At 45.0% G+C, this 8470-nt stretch overlaps 1 pseudogene; it reads left to right on the forward strand.

Annotated features, from left to right (window-relative positions):
- LOC112075745 (CXXC-type zinc finger protein 1-like) overlaps positions 1–4524 on the forward strand; it is a 28095-nt pseudogene extending 23571 nt beyond the window's left edge.
- Positions 4525–8470: the final 3946 nt, after the last annotated feature.

Here is an 8470-nt window from a genome sequence, read left to right on the forward strand (position 1 = left end):
GAGAGAGATGTGGAGACGCGATGCAACCACATATCACAGTAGTTAGTATATAAATCTCAGATAGCTAGGTGAGACAACCACATATGTACAGTGAAGTTAAGTATATTGCAGAATAGCATAGGTGAGACAGACCACATATCGACAGTAGTTAGTAATATAGATAGCTAGGTGAGACAAGACACATATCACAGTTAAGTTAGTAATATTTAGATAGCTAGGTGAGACAACACAATATAACAGTAGTAGTATATTCAGATAGTAGGTGGACAACCCATATCACAAGTAAGTTAGTTATCATTCAGATGCGTAGGTGCGGACAAACCACATATCACAGTAGTTAAGTGATTATATTCAATTAGCTAGGTGGGACAACCACAATCCACAGTAGTTAGCATATTTCAGATGCTAGGTGGACAACCAACAAATATCACAGTAGTTAGTATATCAGATAGCTGGAGGGGACAACCACATATCACCAGTAGTTGCATATTCAGATAGCTAGTTGGACGGAGCAGCATATCACAGCTAGAGACAGCTGGGATCGTTTATGAATAACCCAGATAAGATGATCTACACCGGACCATAGCCTACGGCAGCTGGGATCCAGGGCAATTTCCTTGATAACTTGTCATGTACGATCAGAATAAGCCTGTACTGAAAGAAATGGTGCACGTTATGATGAACAATGAAAAACTAGGTTTAGCTAATGTGAGCAAAGTGAATTGTTAAAATACTACAACCATCAGAAACAGTAGCAGTGGCCAAAAGTTGTGAGAACGAACCACAAATATTGAATTTACATAAGTCTGCTGGCTTTCAGTGTCTTAGAATATTTTTGTTAGGATTTTACTATGGGAATAGCTGAAGTATAAGTTACAAGCATTTCAGTAGGTGTCAAAGGCTTTTATTGACAATTACATGAAGTGTCATGCAAAGAGTCAATATTGTGCAAGTGTTGACGCCTCTTTTTCAAGACCGAGTCTGGCAATCCACCCTGGGATGCTGTCATATTAACTTCTGGAGCGCACATCCTGACTGATGGCAGCCCATTTCTTGCGATGAATCAATGCTTGGAGTTTGTCAGAGAATTTGTGGGGGTTTGTTTTCGACGCCGCCTCTTGAGGTGTTGACCACAGTTCTGCAAAGTGGGATTGAAGGTCTGGGGAGTTTCCGTGGCCATGGCCCAAATAGTCAAAATGTTTTTTGTTTGCTCCCCGAGTGCCACTTTGTTGTATCACTGTTTGCCCTTAAATGGCAAGGTGCTCCACGCTCATTCTGGAAAAGCATTGTTTCGTGCACGCAAACTGTTCGCTGGAGGTGGTTGGGGCAGAAGTTGCTCGCGGAGGATTGGTGTTGGTACGACCTTTATTCATGGCTGTGTTCTTAGGCAAAATTGTGAGTGAGCCCACGTCCCTTGGGCTGAGAAGCAACCCCAAATTTTGAATGGGCTCAGGATGCTTTACTGTTTGGCATGACACAGGGAGCTGATGGTAGCGCTCACGCCTTGTCTTCTCGCGGACAAGCTTTTTTTCCGGATGCCCGCAAACAATCGGCAAAAGGGGTTGCATCAGAGTTAAAGATGACTTTACCCGCAAGTCATCAGGGCAGTCGCATGCCCTGTACTTTTGCATAATATTCAGTCTGGTCCCTGAATGTTTTTCCTGGAGAAGACGTGCTTCTTTGCTGCTCTTGCTTGACACGCAGGGCCATCCTCGCAAAGAAAGTCTTTGCCTCACTGTGCGTTGACAGATCCTGGCGCTTGCTGACGTGTGCTGGGCGCCCTGAAGCCTTCTTTCAACAACAAATTGAACGCCCTCTCCTTGAAGTTCTCTGATGATCGATAAAGGTGGTATAATTTAGGGTGCTAAAAATCTTACTGGCAGCAATGTCCTTGCCTGTGAAGTCCCTTTTTGTGCAAAGCGAAAGTGATGAGGGCACGTGGTTTCCTTGCGCAGGTAAGCCATGGTTGATAGAGGAAGAACAATGATCCAAGCACCACCCTCCTTTTAAAGCTTTCCAGTCTGTGTTATTCGACACTTCAATCAGCCTGACAGAGTGATCTCCAGCTTGTCCTCGTCAGACACACTCACAGCGCTTTGTGTTAGGCCGAGAGAATCACTGACAATGATGCTCAGCTGGTCATTTTGTGGCAGGGCCTTGAAAATGCAGTGGAAATGTTTTGGGGATGCCAGTTCATGGTTGCATGGCAAAGAGGAACTTTGTAATTAATTGCAATTGCATCTGATGACATTGATGATCACACTTCATAACATTCTGGAGTATATGCAAATTGCCATCATACAAACTGAGGCAGCAGACTTTGTGAAAATGTATATTTGTGTCATTCTCAAAACTTTTGGCCACGACTGTAGTTTAAAGAGTTCTTAATGTTTGATATACTCAGTGTAAAATCACACTCATAGTAAGTACATTTTTACTCAATAAAGTAGTTAGTAGGAAAGGATAAAGTTGTTTATTTTCCGGCTTGTCTCTCTCCGTAGTGCAACCAGACTGTTCTGTGACGTGTACAACCCACAGAGTAAAACCTACTGTAAGAGACTGCAGGTGTTGTGTCCTGAACACTCAAGAGACCCCAAGGTAGGTTTAGACACTAAGGTAGACTTATAACAACCTACACATACCCTTCATAACACATGAATAGCTGTCATAGCAACCCTCAGAGTAAAACCTACTGTAAGAGACTGCAGGTGTTGTGTCCTGAACACTCTAGAGACCACAAGGTAGGTTGAGAACCCAAGGTAGGTTTAGAACCAAAGGTAGGTTTAGAACCCAAGGTAGGTTTAGAACCCAAGGTAGGTTTAGAACCCAAGGTAGGCTTAGAACCCAAGGTAGGTTGAGAACTCAAGGTAGGCTTAGAACCCAAGGTAGGCTTAGAACCCAAGGTAGGCTTAGAACCCAAGGTAGGTTTAGAACCCACGGTAGATATATAGAACCCAAGGTAGGTTTAGACCCCAAGGTAGGTTTATAACCCAAGGTAGGCTTAGAACCCAAGGTAGGTTTAGACCAAGGTAGGTTTATCACCCAAGGTAGGCTTAGAACCCAAGGTAGGCTTAGAACCCAAGTTAGGCTTAGAACCCAAGGTAGGCTTAGAACCCAGGGTAGGCTTAGGCCCCAAGGTAGGTTTAGAACCCAAGGTAGGTTTAGACCCCAGGGTAGGCTTAGAACCCAAGGTAGGCTTAGAACCCAGGGTAGACTTAGAACCCAGGGTAGACTTAGATCCCAAGGTAGGCTTAGAACCCAAGGTAGGCTTAGAACCCAAGGTAGGCTTAGGCCCCAAGGTAGGCTTAGAACCCAAGGTAGGTTTAGAACCCAAGGTAGGTTTAGATCCCAAGGTAGATTTAGAACCTTATCTATTTATAAGCCTTGATCCTACACATAATCTTCAAAACAATATATGTAATTTAGCATTTAAATTCAGTTCAATAACACATGATGTATACCTATTCAGACCGTTACGTTTCAGTGGTCCCTCCCACCTGAGCCCTGTCTCCCTCCAGGTTACTGTGGACGAGGTGTGTGGCTGTCCCCTGGTGAGAGACGTCTTCCAGCCCACAGGAGAGTACTGCCGGGTGTCGAAACGCAAGTGTAACAAGCATTACTGCTGGGAGAAACTGAGGAGGGCCGAGGTGGACCTGGAGAGAGTCAGAGTGGTCAGTGGGAAAGTGAAGCTAGCTTTTCATGAAAGTGTCATGATAATCATATAGCTAGGTTACGTTAAGTCAGTCTCTCATATGTAGTCCACATTTCAAGCCCTTTTTAGTCATCATGTGGAACATTTTACTTTTGGAAAATTTGACATGTTTTAACTGTTTAAATAAGTAGCCATTCTCTCATATGACTTGTCCTCTCCTTTGTCCCTTCTCCTCTTGTCCTCTCCTTCGTCCCCTCTCCTCTTGTCCTCTCCTTCGTCCCCTCTCCTCTTGTCCTCTCCTTCGTCCCCTCTCCTCTTGTCCTCTTCTTCGTCCCCTCTCCTCTTGTCCTCTTCTTTGTCCCCTCTCCTCTTGTCTAGTGGTACAAGCTGGACGAGCTCTTTGAGCAGGAGAGGAACGTCCGGACAGCCATGACCAATAGAGCAGGTCTCCTGGCCCTCATGCTGCACCAGACCATCCAGCACGACCCTATTACCACCGACCTCCGCACCGCCAAGGATAGGTAGACCCCCAAACCTCCGCCCCTTGACCCTTGAACTACCCCCTGACCACGGACCTCCTACGGGTACTACTGACTTACGTACCGCCAAGGATATTTAGAGGACCAACCCCACACCTCCCCCTAATCACGAGCCTCTGCATCTCCTCAGGACAGATAGACACCCCCCCCCCCAACAAGACCCTCAACACCACAACCCTGGCGGTAGCCCAGTCACCACAATCCCGACCCCACCTCCAAGGACAGATTGAACCAAGCTGTTACCATGACTACACCTTGACCACCAAGACCCTGTCACCACGACAACCTGTCACCACGACCCGGTAACCTGGACCTCAGCACCTTCAAGGACAGATNCACCACGACCCGGTAACCTGGACCTCAGCACCTTCAAGGACAGATAGACAGAGGCAGATAGACAGAGGCAGATGGGCAGAGGCAGATGGGCAGAGGCAGATAGACAGAGGCAGATAGGCAGAGGCAGATGGGCAGAGGCAGATGGGCAGAGGCAGATGGGCAGATACAGATACAGATAGGCAAATAGACAGATGGACAGATACAGATGGACAAATAGACAGATACAGATAGGAAAATAGACAGATGGACAGATACAGATAGACAGATACAGATGGACAGGGACAGATAGACAGGGACAGATAGACAGGGACAGGTAGACAGAGACATATAGACAGAGACATATAGACAGAGACATATAGACAGAGACATATAGACAGAGACATATAGACAGGTGTACAGATACAGATAGACAGATACAGATAGACAGATACAGATAGACTGATACAGACTGCCCAGGTTTCCACTAGTGTATTATTTATTATTATTATTTTGTAATGTTTTTAAGGAGATGAGCCGTAGTTGAACCCACACGTACACTAGTTTACTTGGTGTTCTGATGCCACTACACAGCCCAGTATGATTGCGTCGTCTTACTTCGGAAAGCGTCACTGTGGTAGGAGTGGCGCCACCTCTCTGACGGACAGTGGTACTGCATTTGTGTCGTGCTCTGTTTTACCTGAATAGCTGATTATTTCACATCGTTTCCACTACATCTGACAGGACTGAGTAGAATGACTGGGTCCTGTGTTCCAAAATGCACACTTGCGTTCTGCGTTCTCCCGATCTTCCAAGAACACCTGAGAGAAATACTGTCTAGTGTTGGAGAACGCAGAGCGCTTAAAATCCGCTAAATTTGAAACGTACTTCGACGTGACCTTTAACCTAAACCGGGAAACTGCATCATCGCGCGGCCGGCGTCAACAAAGCTAGCTTTTATGTTCGCTAACTAGCTACGTCTGTTTAAGTGGAGGCTTCACAAAGCATTTTATAACCATAAAGTGAGGCTTCACAAAGCATTTATAACCATAAAAGTGAGGCTTCACAAAGCATTTATAACCATAAAGTGAGGCTTCACAAAGCATTTATAACCATACAAGTGAGGCTTCACAAAGCATTTATTAACCATAAAGTGAGCTTCACAAAGCATTTATAACCATAAAGTGAGGCTTCACAAAGCATTTATAACCATAAAGTGAGGCTTCACAAAGCAATTTAATAACCATAAAGTGAGGCTTCACAAAGCATTTAATAACCATAAAGTGAGGCTTCACAAAGCATTTATAACCATAAAGTGAGGCTTCACAAAGCATTTATAACTAAAGTGAGGCTTCACAAAGCATTTATAACCATAAAGTGAGGCTTCCACAAAGGCATGTTATAACCCTGCCATGCATCTAGGTAGAGCATTGCATCGCCAGGATAGTGGGGTCGATTGTATGTTTGTATGAAATGTATGTATTGTAGGCCACCTCATCACAGCTCTACCAGGCCCACCTCATCAACAGCTCTACCAGGCCCACCTCATCACAGCTCTACCAGGCACCTCACACAAGCTCTAGCCAGCCCACCTCATCACAGCTCTACCAGGCCCACCTAATCACAGCTCTACCAGGCCACCTCATCACAGCTCTACCAGGCCGCACCTCATCACAGCTCTACCAGCGCCCACCTCATCACAGCTCTACCAGGCCCACCTCATCACAGCTCTACCAGGCCCACCTCATCACAGCTCTACCAGGCCCAACCTCTATCACAGCTCTACCAGACCAGACCCACCTTCAGCACAGCTCTACCAGGCCCACCGTCATACACTCTACCAGGCCCACCTCATCACAGCTCTACCAGATACACATTCCCTGAAGGGGTCTGAGACCAGAGTGGAAGGTAATGTATAACATCTCTCCATCGTATAACATCTCTCCATAGTGCTCCATCGTATAACATCCTCTCCATCGTATAACATCTCTCCAATAGTATAACATCTCTCCATAGTGCTCCATTGTATAACATCTCTCCATAAGTGCTCCATGTATAACATCGTCTCCCATAGTGCTCCATCGTATAACATCTCTCCATAGTGCTCCATCGTATAACATCTCTCCATCGTATAACATCTCTCCATAGTGCTATGTATAACATCTCTCCATAGTGCTCCATTGTATAACATCTCTCCAATAGTGCTCCATGTATAACATCTCTCCATAGTGCTCCCATCTGTATAAACATCTCTCCATAGTGCTCCATCTGATAACATCTCTCCATAGTGCTCCATTGTATAAATCTCTCCATAGTGCTCCATTGTATAACATCTCTCCATAGTGCTCCAGTCGTAATAAATCTTCATGTGGCTCCATGTAGGCCTACACCCTCAACCATGATGCCATCACTATCTAGTACAGGCTAATGTAGACCTACACCCTCACCATGATGACATCACTATCTAGTAGCAGGCTAATGTAGGCCTACACCTCACCATGATAGACATCACTATCTAGTAGCAGGCTAATGTAGGCTACACCCTCACCATAATGACATCACTATCTAGTAGCAGGATAATGTAGCCTACACCCTCACCTTGATGACATCACTATCCTAGTAGCAGGCTAATGTAAGACCGTACACCCCTCACCATGATGACATCACTATCTAGTAGCAGGCTAATGTAGAACCTACACCCTCACCATGATGACATCACTATCTAGTAGCAGGCTAATGTAGACCTAACCCTCACCATGATGACATCATATCTAGTAGCAGTGAATAATGTAGACCTACACCCTCACCATAATGACATCACTATCTAGTAGCAGGCTAATGTAGACCTACACCTCACCATAATGACAATCACTATCTAGTAGCAGGCTGATGTAGACTACACCCTCCACAATGATGACATCACTATCTATAGCAGGCTGATGTAGACCTACACCCTCACCATGATGACATCACTATCTAGTAGCAGAGCTGATGTAGACCTACACCTCACCATGATGACATCACTATCTAGTAGCAGGCTATGTAGACCTACACCCTCACCATGATGACATCACTATCTAGTAGCAGAGCTAATGTAGACCTAACACACCTCACCCATGATGACATCACTATCTAGTAGCAGGCTATGTAGACCTACACCCTCACCATGATGACATCACTATCTAGTAGCAGGTGATGTAGACCTACACCCTCACCATAATGACATCACTATCTAGTAGCAGGTGATGTAGACCTACACCCTCACCAAATGACATCACTATCTAGTAGCAGGCTGATGTAGACCTACACCCTCACCATGATGACATCACTATCTAGTAGCAGGCTGATGTAGACCTACACTCACCAATGATGACATCACTATCTAGTAGCAGCTGATGTAGACCTACACCCTCACATGATACATCACCACCCACTATGAGGTGGAGCAACTCAATACTGTAATAATATTGTTGTCCAAGAGATATTAAGGTAGTAATGTTTTCTCTTTCATTTATACGAATAATAAAACGTTAAACTACTACATGGAAGTAAACATGGAGTCTATTGGGGATTCAGCAAATAACTTTAACAAAATGTTTTTTAAAATCACTATATAGAGACTTATATTCATTAGAGTGTGTGTCAGCATATAATATAAGAAGCTACTGTGATTATTATTATTTTGACCCTGCTGGTCATCTATGAACATTTAAACATCTTGGCCATGTTTGTTATAATCTCCACCCGGTACAGCCAGAAGAGGACTGGCCACCCCTCATAGCCTGGTTCCTCTCTAGGTTTCTTCCTAGGTTCCAGGCCTTTCTAGGGAGTTTTTCCTAGCCACCGTGCTTCAACACCTGCATTGCTTGCTGTTGTGCTGGCCTTTCTAGGAGTTTTTCCTTAGCCACCGTGCTTCTACACCTGCATTGCTTGCTGTTTGGGGTTTAGCTGGGTTTCTAGTACAGCA

The sequence above is a fragment of the Salvelinus sp. IW2-2015 genome, unplaced genomic scaffold (genome assembly GCF_002910315.2).
Source record: "Salvelinus sp. IW2-2015 unplaced genomic scaffold, ASM291031v2 Un_scaffold3366, whole genome shotgun sequence".
Classification (NCBI taxonomy): Eukaryota; Metazoa; Chordata; class Actinopteri; order Salmoniformes; family Salmonidae; genus Salvelinus; species Salvelinus sp. IW2-2015.